The sequence below is a fragment of the Ochlerotatus camptorhynchus genome, unplaced genomic scaffold, assembly GCF_037179485.1.
Source record: "Ochlerotatus camptorhynchus isolate MF236.1 unplaced genomic scaffold, CSIRO-AGI_Acam_v1.1 ptg000370l, whole genome shotgun sequence".
Lineage (NCBI taxonomy): Eukaryota > Metazoa > Arthropoda > Insecta > Diptera > Culicidae > Ochlerotatus > Ochlerotatus camptorhynchus.
The window spans coordinates 3,870,664-3,892,874 of NW_027040858.1; the positions used below are offsets into that span (position 1 = coordinate 3,870,664).

General features: G+C 41.1%; 1 protein-coding gene and 1 pseudogene across 1 annotated transcript in view; one reads left to right on the forward strand and one right to left on the reverse strand.

The window, feature by feature from the left end:
• dsx-c73A (doublesex cognate 73A) overlaps positions 1–22,211 on the reverse strand; it is a 275,770-nt gene that overhangs the window by 172,979 nt on the left and 80,580 nt on the right. The gene's annotated exons all lie outside the window — the stretch shown is intronic.
• The window catches only part of LOC135710029 (uncharacterized), a 32,139-nt pseudogene continuing 12,301 nt past the window's right edge, over positions 2,374–22,211 (forward strand).

Below are 22,211 nucleotides of genomic sequence, written 5' to 3' on the forward strand. Positions count from 1 at the left end.
TACACCCGTCCAGTCTTGGGCGTATCCAGCGAGGCATCTTTCATATTGCTCGCAATCTCCGACACCAGTGAGAGACCAGCGGAAAACTTGCTGATTCACGGCAACGTCGGCCATCGAATCACCACCAAAACTCGCGACGGACACATTATCAACCCGGGCTAATTCACCAACCGGACCGATCTCTCAATAGAACTACACGCCGAAAGTGTAGCATCTGAACTCGAAGAATCGGGCTCCCGGGAGGCAATGAAAACCGACACCGAACAATGGAACTGAAGCTGCGTCGTATATTTCGGAGGTTAGATTCAAGGCCAACCGATTCACCAAAGGCAAACACAGATAAAACTCGATATATCACTAAATTATACTTAATGAAAACTTGAAACTAAATTTCAGCACAAAAATTAACAAATTTAAAGCAAAAAATTCATAATTCGCTGACGAAAAATACGCAGCAAAAGAAATACATGTCAGCTTTCAAGCGCGGCCTACTGCGATCTTTTCATGTCTCGTCACAAATCCCGTTGCGGCTAAAGCATCATTGTAATAAAATTTGTTCTTTTTTTCAACATTTTGGAAAAACGCGGTGCGGTTGAGCGGCAACCTGAGAAGTGCTCAATGTTTTCAGATGTATTTTTTTGTATTTTCGAATTAACCAGAAACTTCAAGACGTGAACCAAATAATCATCCAAGGTAGTAAGTAAGTAGTCAGAAAGATGTTTGCTCCATCCGGACATGTTACGGGTACCCCCGAGAAAGTGGTCAGTTTCTTCTTGAACCAACACCTCTCGACACATCAAATTACATGAGAATTCAAAAATATGACCATTTTTGTCCATGTTAAGTACTGAACACCACGTTGGCAAGATCCGGATATGTTCCGGATAGCCCCGGAGAAGTTAAACTTGGACCTACATCCTCATGTGACATGAGAATTCAAACATAAGAACATTCGTGGCCATATGAAGTACTGAGGACCACGCTGGCCAGACAAGTTCCGCGTGCTCCCGGGGAGTTTCATAAATTTCTCGAAATTTACCTGAGGCCAATGGCACTTCTCTGGAGTTCTCAGAAATTTCCTGAAATTCTCTTCAGAACTACTCTGAAGGTCTCTTCAGAACTGCTTTGAAGTTCTCCTCAGAACTACTTTGAACGTCTCCTCAGAACTACTTTGAACGTCTCCTCAGAACTACTCTTAAACTCTCTTCAGAAATAGTTTGAACTTCTCCTCAAATTTACTCTGAAGTTCTCCTCAGAACTACTCTGAAGTTCTCCTCAGAACTAAGTTCTCGTAAGAACTACTCTGCAGTTCTTCTAAAACTATTCTAGACCTTCGATGAAGTTTTCAACATTTTCCTGAAATGTACGAAGTTGTCTGAATATTTCCTTGACGATCCTTGAACTTTCCCGATATTCGGGGCTTCTCTAAAGATATCGTTACCCCCCGAAGTCCTTAGAGTTCTCTGGACTTACCTAAAATTCATGGAACTTTCCTTAAGCTCTCGAAGTTTTTCTAATATGTATAATTCTTCTGCGAAGCCCTACTAAAAATACCATAGACGAATGATAACCCAAATGATAGAACTATTCCACAAATGGTTTGCATGATACCCGGAACACGTCGTTAAGCAAAATAACCATAACATTTTTATTAGGGTGCTCTCGATATTTCCCCACGGTTCATAATACTTCTTCAAAGTTCTCCCAATTTTTTTGAAGTTAATGCAAATTCAGAGACGATCACTGAACTTTGGAGAATTTCAAAATCCCTTGGATATTTTAACAAGATTGATCAATCATTCAGAAGACCTTCTACTGATCAACTATTCAATTTGATAGTCTCTCACATATTTCTTCACTATGTCAGCTGAATCAGAGATTATTTAAATAACAGTATGACTTCGTGACGATTAGCTGGTTTGAGGATCTCCAACTGATTGAAAGTGCAAGAAACGACTCTACTCATCAACAAAACCATACGATAATGGCGGTTCGGAGGAACCTGCTCCGAGTGGTTGAAATCGAGCCCATCAGAATGTCGAGATAAGCTACTGAATCTTACCCGTGGATCCGCCGAACCAGAACGCACTGCCTGTCGCCTCATGGAAGCCCCAAAGCCTCTCCACCCAGTCGTGCTTGCTGGTTCCTGTCATCGTAGTCGTTCTGGCCCTGTGGTTGAGAATGGTGGCGGGGTCTTCCAAGCTCTCAATTCAGGCAAATTACCAAATGATCGCAACAATTCTCCGCCTGATTTCTTTACGAGTTTCAACACCACACCTCGTATTTCCAATCAAGTTCCTGATACCAATCCAGGATGTTACGAACGAAGCCTTCAACACTCATGTAATGACGTCGCAATACCTGTTGTTCAAGATGTCTTGCCTAAAATGCCTGCCAATGTTTTCGCTGCTCAGCTTTCGGAACCGGGATGCATCGATCTTAGCAGAATGGAAGCCACTAATCCTGTCATCACAGTCGAGTCTAACCTGCCAGCGACCTTCAGCCGTCCTGGCCCTGTGTATGATTTTGGAGATGGGGTCTTCCAAACTGCCTGCGCAGGCAAGTACAATCACGTTTTGAACACTATCCGCACTGATAACCTTCATTATCACAGTACCATCACATCCAATGCAACACAGTCACCGACACCACGCCTTCCGGGACGCACAACGCAACGTATTTTGGAAGCGTCCAAGCCCTCCTTCACAGTCGGGACCGTCCAGCCTGCGCTCAACAGCCGTCCCGGTCCTGTGATAGGATCTGGTGAGGGAGGCTTCCAGCTTGTGCAATCAGGCAATTTATCCATCGGTAGTCAACCATCGTCACTAGCCGAACAACGTACTTCTGCGCTTCAATCTGGATCACCTGGTGAACTGCTGATCTACTATCAAAACGTTCGTGCGTTACGTACGAAGATTGATGAATTTTTCCTGGCTGCTCTCGAGTGCAACTATGATGCTGTGGTGCTTACCGAAACGTGGCTTGACGGTCGAATCAATTCATCGCAACTTTTCGGCAGCTTATTCACAGTATTTCGCAATGATCGTAGCCGTCTAAACAGCACTAAATCTCGTGGAGGGGGTGTACTCATAGCTGTTGCAAAGCGCTTAAATTACTGTCTCGACCCTGTGGGTTAAGATCAAAACTACGAGCAGAACAATTAGCGTGGGCGTTATTTACTTACCACCGGACCGAAAATCTGACCTAAACTGCATTGAAAACCACGTCAACTCAATTGGCGCAGTGTTATCTCGATTGGACAACAATGACTTGGCTCTGCTACTCGGTGATTACAACCAATCTGGCTTGATTTGGAATACAGACACGAACAATCAGCTGCCAACTGTTGATGTTCTTCGTTCAAGTATATCTGCATCATGTGGCACTCTACTTTATGGTTTCAACCTGCATGGCTTAGCGCAAATCAACACCGTTTTAAATAGGAATGCTCGACTGCTTGACCTTGTACTGGCGAACGAGCTCGCTCTCCCGGAATGCTCGGTATCTGAAGCTGCAGATCCTTTGATAAGTCTTGATGCCGATCACCCCGCGTTGGAAACATCCATCAGCCTTCATGCTCCCATCAGCTTTGAACCCACTGAAGATGTGCTAGGTCTTGATTTCCGCAAAGCAGACTTTCTTGCACTGACTCATGCGCTTGAACAAGTCGATTGGCAAATGCTTGAGCCTTCACTGCAGCAAGGTGAATTCCCTAGGAGTTGGAAATCCTCCTTTATGTTCCCAGTATTCAAGAAAGGAAAAAAGCGCAAAATTGAAAACTATCGCGGAATCACTTCACTCTGTGCCTGTTCTAAATTGTTTGAAATAATCATTAATGACGCCTTGTAAGCTGCTGTAGCTATATTTCTCCGGACCAGCATGGGTTCTACTCTAAGAGATCTGTCTCTATAAATCTAGCACCATTCGAATCCTCCTGCCTTCGGAATATGGAAGCAGGAGCACAAACAGATGTCGTCTATAAGGATTTGAAGGCTGCTTTTGATCGAGTTGATCATGCTATCCTGCTAGCTAAACTTGATAAGCTTGGTGTGTCACAGGGCTTCATTCGTTGGTTCAAGTCTTACTTGACAAATCGAGAGCTCTGTGTGAAAAACGGGGCAGCACAATCAAACTCTTTCACCAATACATCCGGTGTCCCTCAAGGCAGCAACTTAGGACCGTTGCTATTTTCAATCTTCATTAACGAGGTTGGATTGATTATTCCGGCTGGCTGTCTCTCTTTCTATGCAGATGATGTTAAGATTTATGTTGTAGTTCGAAGCCTTACTGACTGTTTACAGTTACAGCATATGATCGAAGACTTTGAGGATTGGTGTTCCAGGAACTTCGTCACGCTGAGTATTCAAAAATGCAGCATCATCTCTTTTCATCGCAAGCAGAAGCCAATCAAGTTCCACTATACAATCAACAATGAACCTTTGCAAGTGTGAGCAGTATCCGCGATCTAGGAATTACGCTTGATCGTGGAATTACATTCAAGCTGCATTATTCTGAGATCATCGCTAAATCTAATAGACAACTCGGGTTTATCTTCAAGATTGCTGATGAATTCTGTGATCCAACATGCCTGAAAGCACTGTACTGTTCTCTCGTGCGTTGAATATTGGAATTTGGAGATGTCATCTGGTGCCCATGCCAAGCGATTTGGATAGCGAGAATCGAATCCGTTCAGAAAAAAAATCGTACGTTATGCATTACGCCACCTCCCATGGAACGATCCTGTCAATCTCTCACCATACGAACATCGCTGCCAACTTTTGGGCCTTGATACATTAGAACGTAGACGCACTATAGCTCAGGCAGTGTTCGTTGCTAAGGTATTTTTTGACGGTATCGACTCTCCAAGTATGCTACGAGAATTAGAAATTTATACTCCTGAACGACCATTGCGGACAAGGAATTTCTTACATCTTATGGGCCGCGCAACAACTTATGGCCTGCATGATCCAATAAGATTCACGTCTGCTAGTTTTAACAGCTTCTACGAATACTTCGATTTCAACATTTCTGCGGCTGCGTTTCGTAACCGAATTCAACGAAGTCTGCACGAGGGATAAATCTACTGAAAATTGGAATAACTCGACGTGCAATGATGGGCAAAATTACATTTTGCAACAGTTGAGTAACATTCTAATGCTCTCACAGCTTAAGAAATGTATTACCTGAATCTTTTTTGTTTCATGTTCTCTGTATTTTACTTCACGACGAGGTTTGCTTCCAACGATGGACCATGCCAATTACACATTTTATGCTTCTGACTGCTGATGACATCATGTTTGTTAAATGTTATGTTCCTAATTTTGTATTTTGTATTGTGTATTGTGAAAAGATGTGGGGTTTTTACGCCATTTCGGCTTTTCCCCATCAAATTATCAAATTTCATTAAGACAACACAAAGTCAGATGAGAAATATTAAATGAATAAATAAATAAATAATTATGATCAATTTACGATAAACTTGTACTTTACAAAGATATCACACAGTTCCATGATTAATAGTATGTAAAAAGCATTTAATACAAGCGGTCTGATTATGTGCTGTATTACGGTGTTTTACGTATTTTTATCAATCCGAAATTAGTCCGCCCATTAAATCAGTCGTCCAAACTCCAAACTCAAAACTGCAATCAAAATTATCCCGTTTTCGTAGTTTGTTTACGTACAACATGCAGCGGAAGAGGAAAAATAAATACGCTATGTCGTTATGCCGCTTTTATTGTGTTCAGCCCTTTATACTAGACCCTCTCTAGTTCAAAATATTGATTCTCTCCACCAAGTTCAATCGATTTAAAATCCTGGTCCCGCTCATTTTGATGTGGGGCAAGTCACACAGCACATTGTGCCGAAATTAGATTCGATACAGCTTTTGCACATCCATCGGCACACCTTCGGCACTATCTCGTAGGCATTGGATTGTTGTAACAATGGACAACTGTCATTGAAGATGTTCACAACATACGTGATGTTTAACTGTCTTATCAGGAGTATCCTCTAATTGAATATACCAGAGGAACTCAGACCAGCAGCTCACTTATAGATCGAAATACGAAATCTAGAGTGGGCTCCAGAAAAGATCAGACCCCACTAGTACCCTTAACTCAAATAATGCTGCAATTCACACAAAACAAACTGCAGAAGTCATATTCATCATCTTCTATAGTCGGTCGCCGACAATGTTCCCCACCGGTTCCAACTCTTTCCGGCCGCTGATAGACCGTTGCTTTTCACATCACGAACGGCTAGGTTTCTGGTCTGCCTTTGCGGGCATAATAAAACCCTAAAACACAGGAATTTTATTATCATACATATCACACAAAACACCAACATTTCTCACCGCCACTTTCCACCTAATCCTCAATCCGATTTATCCTTGCGATTTCAAACCAAAAGATTCAAGGTATCAGAAATACCGGGTTGCCGGGATGGGTGTTTTACAAACAATCGTAGCTTGCTCTATGGTCGGCACAATCGGCACACCTGTGGTACGCTTGAAGTACACTGACAATTAAGATGACCCAAGATTGGTGTGCGGAGTGACCTACCCCTTGACTTTTTGTTTTTCATAATCCTTACCCTTTCCTGTAACGATCAACGGAAAAGTTTGCTATCTGTACTTATGCACACAATTTCAACTTCAGGATAAATAGTTTTGACCAGGGGGAACGACAATCATTCAGATGAATTCTATTTTACCATGTTTGCCTGTAAAAATAATGTAATTCAAGAGAGTTTTTTGAATTTGTCATCTTGACGAAAATTGAGTAAGGATAAAAAAAATATATGGGATTCCTAATGGGATTGCATTAAATGCGAGGGTGCTTTAAATTGTCATGGGGATGCGTGCAACTGAAATGAAACAATACGAAAGAAAAACATCGAAGTAGCCATTTTAGTCAATGCTCAGTGAAAAATAATGTTTGGATAATGACAGCTGGACTACAAAAGCCCTCTACTAATAGAATGTATCGATTCCACGACGAAACTGCAAAAACCTTTAATTCTAAACACGTAAACGAAATTTGTGAAAGCCAGCAGAAGCGGCAGCAGTTGCAGAAATAGCAGCATCGCGGATTTATGTAGCCGTTACCGAGGCTGGAAACCTCGGTCTGGTCACGATACTGTGATCTTCACAACCGATTTGCAATTCTCCACAGATTAACTTAAAAATTCTACCCTAAATTTGAACTCACAAAAGTGACTTGGAGTGAAAGTCTAAAATCTCTTAGAGCGCTTTCTAAAACTACCTTTAATATCATCTGAAATTACTTGTTATCCCTGACATTCATTCTAAAATCTACTCAAAATTCTAAAAAAGTTTAGTCTGGTCCACGAATCTTAAAACTTTTCAAAGCCCCAAAATCTTTTTTTCTGAAAAATAGATGAAGTATTTTTTCCCCGATTTGTCATTTAAATTCCCGGCTTTTTCCTTATTTTCCGCTTCACTGGTCATCCTGCTCATCTCACACCTGCCCTATAAAATTCGATCGACTCTCCACACATGAGAGAGCGAGATATATCGTCGGATTCGTGCAATACTGGCACCACTCAAAATCTGTGAATTTTCACATTCAACGTTTGAAAAATTGGGGTTCAGTTTCAATTTTATGATTCTTTTCATTTCCATTGGACTGAATCGAGTGTGTTTCATTAATTCTTTCAATTTCAGATTAAAAAATAAACAGTTTAACGATTTTTACTGTTTCTTATTTCAGATGTTCTCATTTGTCATTTTTTTTTGTCTCCTCTATGACGCACTTGATGAATTTGCCCCCGCGACCAATTATAGACGAGTGGTCCGTCATCTATTTTTATTTAAGCTCCCCGGGAATTCAATCGAGAGATCACTTCATCCTTGGCCTTCAGCATAGATATACGTGGTGGTTACCTTTGTACTATTCATTCCCTAATTCATTTCCACCAGCTTTGCCAGGACAATCGCCACCTTGAACGACTCAACGCATATCAATTTTTTTTAACACCATGTTTATTATGGAGATCGTTAAAAAAACTGACAGTGCTTCGCGATCGACCTGAAAACTGCACGGCTTGCTTGATGATTTGTGTGCATGCAGAAGGGATAAGTTGGGAATAGAAAGAAGAGATAGGATGGATTGAAATTTTGTGCACGTTGAAGATTTTAGGAGTAATTTGGGTAAAAATGGGATAATCCTGAAGTGTCGTCCCCCCTGGTTTTGACAATTCTGAGAAAAATCCAAGTAGGAACCAACTCTGCACACTTTGCCGAAACACAGCATGATACACTGTTCGGCACATTAAGGCACACTTTGACAAGTAGGATACACGCAATATAATATAAACCGGCATCACTGTTGAGTGTTGATGTTTTGCCGATCGTTGCTAACGTTAAATTACTCCCAAATGAAGCTAGTGAGAGAGTGTAATACATAAAACTGGTGATACAAGGATTCAATCAAGAATTTAAAAACAACTAACGGATACCCACCGGGTGTTGAAGATCGTTCGAAAAATTATGTAAGTATTGTCTGAATCATGAATTTCTTCAAACCTAGCAAAACTAAGTCCGTCTCTTCCGAATCACAACGTGTTTTCATCTAGAAAAGCTTCTATTCGGGCCTCACTTCAGTCGAGTTCATCTACAACATGACCGGTCCAGAGGGTCGTGTGAATCAGGAAAAGACTTAAAAAAATCCCCATTAATACGTTTTGGACGTTTCCTTCTAACGGCCCGAGCGAGCTATATTGGAAAGGCTGTTTGTCATTTTCAATTTCTGACAAAGCGTTATCGTTCGGCCCGTCATGTCATTTTATCATTTGTAGATTTTTGATTCCTTGCTAATACTTGAGTTATTCAAGATTGCTTTCATGTCATTGGCCACATATTACTGGGCTTTATTAACGAATCATTGCAGATTGCAGATATGTGCCACCAGTTTGGAAGGAATCTTTGGTGGTTTCGATTCTTATGGTGGCTGGAACGATTAAAGCCGAAGAGTTTTGTCCCATCAACATGTTGCACACATAAGAGACAATTTTAGATCTAACCAGCTATTGTATTGAGTAACTCTTTGTTGATACCAGGAATATCGGGAACATCATTCTTGTGAAACTGCGTTGAATTTGGTGTTAGCAAAGTGGAAAGACAACTTGAGGCGTAAAAATACGACTGTTGCTGTTTTTTGGATCTCAAACGTGCTTTCGAAACAATTTCTAGGCCCTTGTCATTTGTGTGACAGAACACAACGGTTCTTAATGATTCTTTTTCCAGTCCCGTGGGGAATAATCTTGGAGTTCCCCATGGAAGTGTATTAGGGCCCATTTTTATTTATTATATATATTATTGACTAGCGCCGTGTTTTATGATTTTGCGACATTAATATTTTGACGTAGGTCTACGTCTGTGATTTCTATATGGGGGTACAATTTGTGAAAACCGAAAAGGGAACATGTAACACAATTATGAAAGATTTTGAACATAAATAACTCAGCTGCCCCTGGACCAATTTCAATAATTTTATCACCAATCAATCAGAAATATTTCTATGCATCAATAACAATCCTTTTAACTTATGACTTTCAAGAAGAAACTATTGACAAAAGGGTAATGTCAAGCATTGTCCAATGTACAAATAAAAAGTGATAATTTCATCACTGTTTTCATAACGGCGCCGGTGGTGTAGTGGTAAGCGTGATTACCTCTCACCCCAGCAGGCCTGGGTTCAATCCCAGTCGGCGCCGCCGGGATGTTCTGAGGCATAACATCTCTGATCAAACTTCCCAAACTGGATAGTTAGGTAGTCCACTCACTCTTCTACGTGGCAAAGGAGGAAAAGGTCTTGGTAAAGAAGGCGCCAAGCGTCATCGCAAGGTTCATCGTGATAACCGCCATCCGTTGTCTGGTTCGCCGTGACGGTGTCAAACGTATATCCGGTCTGATCTACGAGGTGTGCTGAAGGTGTTCCTGGAGAATGAGATCCGTAAAACCAACAAGCTTATTGCAGTAAACAGTTGGAATAGAAGTTATCTGTACCCGTTTGTCCATATTCAGAACCACACGCCCCCAACGACCACACTAAATGCTCTCCAGAGTTGAAATCTTGTAACCAAACATGGATGCAGGGGTGCAAGTGATTTTGATCGATTATCTTCATTTTTCGTTAATATCTCGTTAATTGCCCTTTGCTTACAAGGTATTTACATTGGAAAACTACACAAAAGGAGAGTGTTGCTACTTGATAGCAAACTACTCATGATGGAAGGAGTCTGTGCAGCTTACCAGCGTGTGCAAAAAGAAAGGCAATCAAAATTTCATTTTGTGATTGTTTCCCAAACACAGACATCATATTAAAATACCATCGTGATTATGCATTGTAGCATTCTCTGTAAATTCCAATTCGTACAGTTAGTGCTTCCGTGTTTACACTTCGCGTTGGATAGAGTCAAGAAACGAAGTTAAACAAGTGTTAATTGAGAAATTCTGTACTAATCTTTAAAATGTATCAACACATGGCTGCTAAATATCTTCGTGATTATCGGAAGCGCGTGAGAGACCAGGACTAAGGACCTGATTTCAAGGAAGTTTTGGGGAAAAAAAATCTTTCAAAATAACATCAAATTCAATCTGCTTTTAAGGTGGTTCTGAAGAATTTTAGATTTCTTGTGAAGCCTGAATGTTTTGAGTAAAATTTCAAGAAACCCTGAATTGAATTAAAAGCTAATTTTAATGAAAACTCAGAAAATTTCTGAGGAGCACAACTCCTTCAGAGCAAAATTCAAAGGGATTTCTGAGGATAATTTTATAAAGTTGTGAAAGGGCATAAGTCCTTGGAATCTTTTTGAAAATACTTAAAGGAGGATTGCAATTAAAACTGAGAATAATTTCAGAACATCGTCAAAGGAATTCGGAAAATAAATTCAGGAGGGTTTGCCAAACAAATTATGAGAAGAAATCTAAGAAATTTGTGAGGAGAAATGCCACTGAATTCTTAGGAGACTTTCAATGTGAGTAGAATTCCAAGGGAAGGAGTGAGATTCAAAAGGAAATCTGAAATGAAAAATTCCCACAGGGTTTCTTATTGTGGAGAATTTCAAAGTAATTCAGAGAAAAACTAAAAGAAAATGGAATTAGAAGGATAGCTTTATTGAAATGTTAAGGAATATTTCAATGGAAATCAGAAAGAAACTATTCTGAGGTCTTCAGAACTACTTGAAAGTTCCCAAAATTTTCCTGAAGTTAATGAAACTGCCCTAAAATTCTTTTGTAGTTTGAGAAACTAGCTTGATGCACACAATACTTCTCATCAAATTCTTAAACTTCCCTGATCTTTATAGGACTTCCTAAAGTTTCCTCAATGTTTCTAACGTTGCCTTGAATTTTCGACAATTTTCCTTAAGTATTATAACCATTATAAACGCTTATCTATGGTTACCTGAAGTTCTCTGAATTTGTTTAATAATCCGGCAAACTTTCTGATATATATTCATTATTTCCTGACGTTTGGGACGTTTTCGGATTTGCTCTAAATTTGCTTAAGTTAATGGGATTATTCTGAAGCTATCTGATTGTCCTTGAAGTACTCGTAACTTTACTGAATATCATGAAACTATCTAAAAGTAGCTTAATTTATAACAAGTACTCGGGATTTTTTTGATGATATTACTAATTGCTAAAAGTTCTCCCATTTTTTTTTAAATTAATGGAACTTCGTTGATTTTCTCTAATCAATTAAGCTAAATTTTCGCATTTTTTTAAGTTCTTGAAATCTCCATAGTATAACTCGCTTTCGGATGTTCATATAATTTTTATCACGTTCCAGAAATTCTCTCGAAGCTTTGCTGAAGTTTCCGGAAATCTTTTGAAATTTTTTGAACTGCCCTTTGATTCTCCAATCTGTCTTGATGTTCTCGAAGCTTCCCTAAAGCTCTCAATTCTATTGAAGATTTCGGTTCTGCTCGGAAATAACTGGAATTCCCGTAAGCACCTTTAAATTTTCCTAAAATTCTCGGAACATCTTAAGGGTTCTCCATTTTTTCAGCACATTATGGAACAATTCTGATTTTTTTTTCTAAATTTACGATTACAGAACTTTAAACTGCTCCAAAGGTCTGGACTAAAGCTACGGACACTGCTCTTATGATTTGAAACTCCCCAAAAATCTCTTGATATAGCTTTTCTGAGGAACTTAGAACTTCTTAAAAATTTCTTAGATCTTAGATCTTAGACTTACTCAAATTAATATTTTTTTTTTAATTTTATTATGTGAGAAATTAAGTAAGTGTTAAACTTCAACATTCAATGGATTTGATTGTAAATCTGTTTCTTTAAAACTGATTGCCATGTCTTAAACAAGTTTGGGTAAAGTGCTGTTATTTTTGAACTACAAAAAAAAAATAAAGCTATTTTTTATAGCGCAGTAAGTTGATGCAACCTTGTCTGAGACCCTAATTTTTTACAACTAATACGAACACATTTCAGAATGAGCGTTCATTATTATGACTTACCCGAAGAGAGCAACATAGTTGGATCATCAAAAATGACAGTTACCTGCAAGATAGAAAAACAAAAAACAAGTTAAACAACAAATTAATAAACCTTTTAAAACGCAGTGATTCGTTCAATTTGATCAGAAAGTAGTAGGTTTCCTACCATGAATACATAATAATGATCTAAATTTTACAAAAACGATTAACATAAACACCATTCCACTTTGTTCCACTTCCGACTTTGTTCAAAAGGTATAAAACTCACTCCATTCACGTATTCAAATTAACCACCTCAAATCGGTCTCTCTCCCCCCTGGCCAACAATGCGTGCTTCAGCTTAACTCCTCCTTTATCTGTCTGAACAGCAAAGAGCGCCAAACGGAGAAAAAAACGATCAAGATCAATCTCATCCAAGCAAACAGGCGGCCACTTGATCGACTGCAGCTCTGGCTCACGATGATGACGCTGCTCGTTGCTAGACAACAAAAAAAAAATATGAAGGGAGCGATAATCGACAGCTCTCAATTAGGAGCACTCGCGCGATAAGAGCCCATTCCTCTCGCAATCAGCAGCCGGATAAGAACCAATAAAGAAACAAAGCCTCGTTCGATTTGAGCGCGCCCCTCTTCGATGATGATCATAAGGACTGAGTTGAATACTGTTAGTTTTACTATTGTGGGTTTTTGCTTTTGTTCGGCTTTCGGTGATGGACAGAGAGCTCACCGCCAATGATGGCCATTGAATTCGAGCTTGTGAGATGTGAGGAGGTTTTAATGAAATTTAACTATTAACAGGTTGTAATTCTGTAACGAGATCTTCATTAAAACGTCTGATTTCCAACGTCTCTCTCTGCTCTGGTCCGGATGCATAGTGGTTATGGGTATTGGGAAATGGGTGCCTTCGGCCGACTATGTAATTACGGAGCACACCGGGCATAAAGCGCACTAATGCGTATGCTCTTTTCGGCTTTATTTTAGCTCATCAAACTAGATCGCTCCGTAGTTGAATGTGGGTTTTCTCCTCGGGAGGAGGAATTTGGAGCACCCGCGAAAGGAGGTTCCCATCAGTCGCAGTCCGAGAGGTCAAATCTACGGCACTCACCCATTGGCGCTCTTCTGAGTTGGCCAACTTTCGGGCAGCTACTTGTTTCTTTTCTGATGTAAATTCGAAGAATGCCTGCAATTAGTCCAACATCAGTCCGCAGCTAAATGTCGGTTGCAATTGGAAGGTAACTACGGCTGCTAGCTGTGGGTATACTGGGCATGATAATGTCGTCTTTAGGCTGACGGTTTGATCGATTGCTTCCTAGTACTTTTCTTCGAGTATTCATGAAGATTGGACGAGCAAATGGAGAGTTCAATGAGAATGGAAAATCAGTCGTCTGAATTGATCATTTCCAGATGGGATCTAGGTCCATTTTGAGTGGAATCGTCTGCTTTGATAATAAGTAGTTCCCCATGTTATGCAACTGACTATTGCTGCACTTCAATAGTCCATTTGAAAATTGCCAGCATTCTGATGTTATTTTCACATGCGATAAGCCGTGGCTGTGGGCAGGCATGGATTTAGATTCATTTGACTTTTAACTTTTTCCTTCAACAGAATTCCTTAAAATGATGTATGTAGCTTTGGTAGGTTTTAATATTAACTACAACTTTTTGCAATAACTCAAATCTGTGTCACTTAAGCATGACGAACTAGAGTGGGGAGAACTTGTTATTGTCTTTCAGTGAGTTTAATTTTGCGAAATTCTGTTGATGAAAAAATTAAAGGCATATAGATTCTGGTCCAATGAGCAACGCCTAGAGTCAACTGAACCAAGCACCTCGCCTAACCTAGCGTCTTGTGACCCTGCCAACATTCGCACAGATTGGACCGTATATTATCAAAACGTCCGAGGCTTGAGGACAAAAACTAACGCTCTACTCCATTCGCTGCTTTCTTGTGATTTCGACATGGTGGTATTCACTGAAACCTGGCTTCATACCGACATTACGAATGCTGAACTCGCAAGCAACTACACAATCTACCGCTGTGACCGGAATTCTCGCACCAGCGCACTGCGACGTGGCGGTGGCGTCTTAATTGCCGTGAAATCCGGCTTCAGGCTGTGCATCTTGTGGGCGTTGAGAGGCTCGAACAAATTGCTGTTCAAGTCGATTTACAACATCAATCGATCTTCCTGTGCTGCATCTATATTCGACCAAACAGTCAGCCCGACATTTACACCAAACACACTGAGTCCGTACAACAGCTTCTTGGTATGGCGAACCTTCACGATACAACCACAGTTGTGGGCGATTACAATCTGCCAAATCTAGCTTGGGACTTCGATGAGGACGTCAGAGGATTTCTGCCTCTCAATGCTTCATCAGAACAGGAACTCGCTGTAGTGGAGTCCATACTGTCTACTGGATTGAAGCAAATCAACGATCTGGTGAACACGAATGGTAAGCTTTTTGGCCTGGTTCTCGTCAGTGACTCCGATTGCATCGAGCTGTTTGAACCATCCTCTGCAATTATGAAAGTTGATTGTCACCACAAGCCGTTGGTTCTAAAAGTTGACTCCCGTTCGAGAGATCATCCGCTCCCGTACCCAGCCGCCCGCAGTGAGTATAATTTTGCACAATGTGATTTCGATGTTGTTAACACGAGTATTGCCGCCTTGGATTGGGTACAAATACTTGACCAACCCACCATTGATGCCGCCGTCTCCGTATTCTACAACAACATCTTTAAAGTAATCCAAGATACTGTTCCGGTGAAGATACGAAAATCTTGTTTGCAATTCCATCAACCTTGGTGGAATCCGCAATTGCGTAATCTGCGTAACCGTCTGCGTAAAGCTCGAAAACGTTACTTTCGTTCCCGGACCGCAGCAAACAAGTATACGGTGCAGCTAGTAGAAGCAGAGTATAATAGTTTGCAGGAAGCTCGCTTTCGTGAGTACGTCGACAACCTCCAGAGGGGTTTCAAGGAAAATCCATCGTCGTTCTGATCTTTTATCAACTCTCGGAAAAGATCAGCTGCCATTCTCGTGGACGTCACCTACGGTAGTAGAAGCTCCACCACCGACACCTCTTCTGCTGACCTTTTCGCTGACTTTTTCCGAAGTGTTTTCGAACCCGATCAAACTCCTCCATCGCAGCAATACATTGATCAGCTAACAAGATACGACATTCACCTTCAGCAACTCATCTTCAGTCAAGACGCTATTCTCAAAGCCCTTTGCTTAGTCGATCCATCGAAAGGTCCAGGCCCGGACCGTATTCCACCGTCTTTCGTCAAGAACTGTGCAGCATCGTTGGCCACTCCCGTTATGTCTATTTTCAATCGATCGCTTAAGGATGGCGTTTTTCCGGATGCCTGGAAGCTCGCCTCAATTACACCAATCTTCAAGTCCGGTAACATGCACAAAGTGGAAAATTACCGACCTATCTCGATCCTGAACTACTTGGCCAAAGTTCTCGAAAGTCTTCTGCATGAGAAGTTGTATCCAGCTGTTCAACCCATAATCTCAGAGTTTCTGCATGGATTCATGAAAAAGCGCTCGACAGTCTCTAACTTGATGACTTATGACTTGATGAACACTTTTGACAAAGTCCCTCACGACCTAGCCATTATGAAGCTAAACCGCCTTGGTCTTCCACCGTGGATCGTTTGTTGGTTGAAATCATACTTATCATCCAGGAAGGCTTTCGTTAAGGTACGTGATTCCAGATCCGAGGTATTCCATATACCATCGGAGGTTCCACAAGGGAGTCACCTAGGGCCTCTCATTTTCGATCTGTTTATTAACGAAGTGTGTGATATGCTAAGCTCCTGTAAGTTGCTATATGCGGATAATCTTAAGCTGTACCGTGTGATCAAATCGATCGTGGATTGTTGCGCACTACAAGCTGATATAGAGCGATTGTCATCCTGGTGTCAGATGAATGGAATGCAAGCCAATGCTGCCAAATGCAAAGTGATTACCCTTACCCGCTCTCACTCTCCGATCATTTTTGATTACTCTATGAATCAATCGCCGCTGGAAAGGGTTAATGCCATTAAGATCTTGGGCTCATCTTGGACAGCAAACTACGGTTTAACGAGCACATATCCATGACAGTTGCAAAGGCCAACTCCATGCTAGGATTTTTGCGCCGCAATACTGCACAATTCGACGACGTGTACGCCCTGAAAGCGCTGTACTGCTCTATAGTCCGCAGTGTTCTTGAATATGGAGTACAAATTTGGGCTCCATATCATGCTGTTCATGTACTGCGCATCGAGAGAATCCAGAAACAGTTTATAAAGTTTGCATTACGACGTCTGCCATGGACAAATCCAGATAGCTTACCTCCGTACGAGCATAGATGTGCGCTTATTGGACTGCAAACACTAACAAATCGCCGAGTCTTCCTCCAGAGGATGTTCATATTTGACATGATTAGTAATCATATTGACTGCAGTTGTTTGTTCGGGAACATCAATTTCCACACTCCAGCTCGCCGTCTCCGCAACTATTACTTTCTGTGGACTCCCGGACATCGTACTGCTTACGGTTATAACAATCCTCTCGATAGATGTTGCAGACTGTTTAATGATGTGTGTGATGTTTTTGATTTTAATATAAGTAGACCAGTTTTTAAGAATAGGATTAAGTCACTTTAAACAGTCTGTATGGCTAAAATGTCAAAGATGGTGTTTAAATAAATAAATAAATAAGCCATGAAAAGTTAAAGGCATGAACATTATGACAACTCGATGGAAGTTTCAAAAACTTCCGGAAAATTATGAGAACTTCAGGTGTGTTCAATTATCTTCATAATAATTGCAGGAACTGTTCCAATAACAAAGTACAGAAATCTTCAATGAAGTTAAAAATCCCACGAACGCCAGAAAAATTGCAGGAACTTAAATGAAATTCCAAAAACTTCAGAAAAATGTTGAACACTGCCTATTTTTATGGACGCAAGGTTGACTAAACGAAGCTATAATTTGGTCAGAGAACCGGTAAAATCTATCTATTCGTCGTATAAACGTATACAAACAGAAAATGCTTAATGTTATCTTAAGTTGTATCTTCCGAAGTTTGTTGCCAAGTTCAGCTTCAAGCTCTCCTGGACAAAACATCTTCAAGGTTTTTGAAACGTTTTCAGGAAAATGTGAGCGCGTTGGTAGCAACAGGGCATAGAGAGCTTCGTTTGATTCTCAAGTGGGGTTGCAATGGAACATCCGGAATTCCAGATTATAAACAAAGATTATCTAATTCCGATTCAATCGAAAGTCATGCATTTTTAACATGTAGCTCTGAGATTTGCTTCAGGGGATGTTATAATATGGAACTACCCGAGACCGTCATCAACTCGCTATTATAGGCCAGTTTCTCTCCGGTGCTAAAGGGAACCTGCAAATATGACTCGAGAGGAACATGAAGGAATGACCAACGAGATTGACAACTTATCGGAATTCACATATTTACTGGATGGGATTGAACTGAAAATTAATAATCTTTCGATGACTATGATGGACGGAAAGGTGGTGAACGCAATTACAAACACATCATCTGCACAAAGATGTTACCTCTGCGGAGCAACCTCGGTGGCATTTAACGGCATTCATAACATGAAGACCAGAAAATTCAATCTGGATCCGAACATTTGAATGCATGCTACATATTGCATATAGGCTCGACTTCATGAAATGGTGCAAAACGTGGCATGAGGCTGAATTCACAGCAACAAAGTTCCGCATTCAGCAAGAGTTTCTAGACAAGATGGGCCTTCAATTCGATAAATCTCGTGTGAGTTGTGGAAACAGCAATGATGGCAACACTGCTCGTAGGTTTTTTTTTGCGAGTGCTGATATTTCCGCAGCTATTACAGGTTTCGACGAAGAATTGATAAAACGGTTGCAAACAGTATTGATTGCCATCTCATCCTCTGAAGCATTCGGCAAGAATAAATTCGAAAGCTGTACCTACGAAACAGCACAGCTATATGTGTCTTTGTATGGACTGGGCTGGCAACCCTATATCAATCCTATACGTTTGACAGTAGGCAACATCACGGGCCTTATTTAAATACAGGCGGGTCGACGTATACATGGTGGAAAGGGACGGCAAATCGTGTTATAAGCAGAAAGACAATTTAGCATCAAAAACATGGCCGCTAGCCAGGCCCTGGTATGGATGGTACCGATGGGCATGAAATCATCGATAAAGCTCTGCTTCCGATTGGTCGAATGTCTGAAGAAGCACAGGAACACATCAATAAGGAGGTACGCCGATTGAGAAAGGATCATGCCCGTAAATGTTCCCGGGTGGCAAATTTGGAAGATGTGTTTAACGGCTTACTAGTTTCGTCGCATCCCATAATTTCAGAGTATCGAAAGGAAACAGAACGAAACCACGATTTACCAGAAGATGTTAAAATGCCTTTGAAGATGGAAGATGATGACAGTGATTAAAGAATAAAATAAACGAAAATAGATTTCAGTCTTTTTATCCACCCTGGGTATCAAATTTAATTTTAATACCACCCTGATTCGAAAAAAAACTCTTACTTCATCATGTTTTTACAAACAGGAAACTATCAAAGTCAAAAGAGAATTTACCCTTAGATGATATTTACAGCATATTTCAACCATTCTAACATTTTTGTCTAGCTTTTGTATGGAGCGGATCCATATAGTGCACAGGCGCCACCAAATAAAGATGTTGAGTACTAAAACTATTCCGATTTGGTTTTGATGAAGTTTCGAACTTTTCTTCGAATACCACTCATCATATTTTAGACTAACCTGAGCGGCCGTTTTGTTCTACCATCTCGTCATCTCTGTCGCATCCCGAGTCACCTTTTCACTCTTTTGACGTAGGATTACGTCTTTCGGCAACATATTGGGGGTGCAACTTCAGATAACCAAAATCGACCGCATCACGAAAAGTGGTCAGGTTTTGACCACATATAACTCTGTCACTAACGGATGAATTTTAATTCTAAACTAGCCAATCGATTGGAAATTTTTCTACAAATCTTCTAATATGAACACTTTATTAATTTTCAATAGGTCAGTACTGAAAATTACACAAATATCCAACTGTTGCAATGGTGATCAAAATTATTACCGATTTCAAAATTGAATTCCAGCAGCAGCAGCAATACTTCCGGCGCGTGGTATTGCAAATTGTTCTCCAGTACACTACGAAAGGCTGCCTGCAAGCAGCGAGCTGTAGCCCACATTGGCGTCCATTCACCGAAGGAGGAAGAAGCCGCACCGCTATTGATCGGTTTCAGTAGCTTTTGTGAGTCACTGCGCGTCACCCTCGTTCCAAACAACATACAGCTTACCAGCCTCAACTGCGTTCAACACCCTAATAGCTCAGCATTACTCAATCATCACGACAAAACGGTCCTTTTCAGAACCACCATAAATTTGTTAAAAAGTATTTTCTGGACATTTGTCAAGGTCATCAATCGGATGTCAGTTCCCATATGTTTAAATCTAACATACCATGTATTTTCAAGGGAACATTGGGGGTGCAATTTCAAAAACGAAAGTCGATCGCGACATGAAAGTGGGTCTGATTTTGATCCAGAGATGATGCATTTTAATTCTCAATACGCCAATCAATAGGAAAGTTTTCTACGAATCTGTTAAAATTAGAACTATAATTTTTCAAAATGTCACTATTGAAAATTGCTTGAATGTGCAACTGTTGCTATGAAAATTAAAACTATCACCGATTGCTTGCGAAAAGGGCTTTCCCTAGCACAGATTTCAAAATTGAATTTCATTCGGTCTCACCGAACGCTGTTCATTCAATCACCGCGTGTGAGTGGTGATGTTCTCCAGTATACAACGAAAGGCTCCCAACAAGCAGATCGCTATCAAGGCTGCCCTCAACTACAAATCGGATTGAGTTGTTCGTTGTGAGTCGCTGTTGGCCATCTAAGCCAAACAAGTAACCCTCGTACGTTTGTGATCAAATGCCTAACAGTATTGAAGCGGTCTCGCAATGACCGAATACCACATGACCTGTTCAATTAACTAGAAAAACTTCGAATTAAGGTCGGCATCGACTTGCACTGGTGTGGCCACGATTTGAAAAACAACAGGCCCTTTTCAAGGCCACCAATTCAAAAAAGGAAAGAGTTAAGAACTAAATGATCAACGTATTTGTTCCGTCCACTAGCGATCCTACGTCAAGCTTCCGTTCGTGCCCCTAGGTACAGGCCCTTCTGCTTTTTTGAACTTCTTTTTGACAATTGCCCCAAGCAATTGCCCAATATTTCTCAACTGGGCGGATTCGAGGGCAGTTGGGTGGATTGATGTCCTTTTCAAAGAAATTTACCCCGTTGTCTCGATACCACTGTAGAACTTTTCCGCTGTAGTGGTAGCTTGCCAAATCAGGCCAAACCTTGACAGGTCCATTGCGAGCCTAATGTATGGAAGAATACGTTTTTTCAGGTTCTCCTGCTTGTAGGGACATCACCTCGACCAGTGGCTTTATAGAACTTTTGTCCAAGAAGCTGCCCATAATCCCATGAAGATGACGTTTTGGATGCATCCTTCGTACTTTGTAAGAATCTCATTGTACAACTTCCGGGCACGTCTTTTTGCCACTAGATTCTACTTCAGTGTCCTGTTTGGTTGCTTACTGGCCTGAAGAGATCGAAATCCTTCTCGCTGACGAATCCTTCTGACGGTGCTTGGCTGGCATTGAATTTCTTGGCGATATCGTAATCCGACATCCCTGGGTTTGCCCTAACCGTTCTCAACACCTTCAAATGCAGCTCCCGATCTTTAGTTCAACTACGACGCTTGCTATGATCCTGCCGGTCGATAGTATGCCGGGCACGGAAAGCTTTGAGAACGCTGCACACGGTCGATTTAGCCAATTTCAACAACTTCGCGATTTTTGAACCTGACCACATCGGATTTTCCAAGTGGGCGTCTCTCCTGATGATTTTTTCCTTACCAGTGATTCTACATCAGCCAATGTGGTCGCTATGATTGCACCTGAACGCATTTCAGAAACTATCACGCTGGTCCCTATACCACTGAATCACGCCGTTTCGTGTTGTATGTAGTTGCAGTCATCCTGATCTAGCAGTCGAAAGTGAATCTCCGGGACGCGCGTTAGAAAGCAACACGGAAGCCTCCAATCCACCTAGCACAGTCGAGCCGTTTCCTCATAAATGCAGTCCAAGTCGTCCTGGCCCTGTGTCTGGAGTGCGAGTGGGAGGTCTTCCAGCTTGCTCATCAAGGCAAGGTATCAATGTAATAATGTGTGTTCCCTGCCTGAAGATCAGTGTTGGAAAAGTTCGCGATATTTCACGAAGTTCACCAAGGGAAAAGTTCGCGAGTCATAGGGAACTTTGATGAACTTTTCCATCACTGCTGAAGATGTTTCGCCCCACAGTTGGACTATTAGTTCTGCCACTGGGCACTGTACCTGTCACATTGAACTTCATTCTGAACCCGCTGAGGATGCTTCAAACACAACTTCATCGGCCGACAACGCATCTGTTGCAGTTAGTGCTGTGTAGCTCATCTCCTCCTACTACCAGAATGTTCGAGGACTACGGACCAAAGAAGATTCGTTCTTTTTGTCCGCTAGCGAGTGCGATTATGATGTCATTGCATTAAAGGAGACATGGCTCGATGACCGTTTATTCTGTGCTCAACTGTTCGGGAATGTCTTTTCGGTTTATCGCACAGACCGTAATGACTCCAACAGT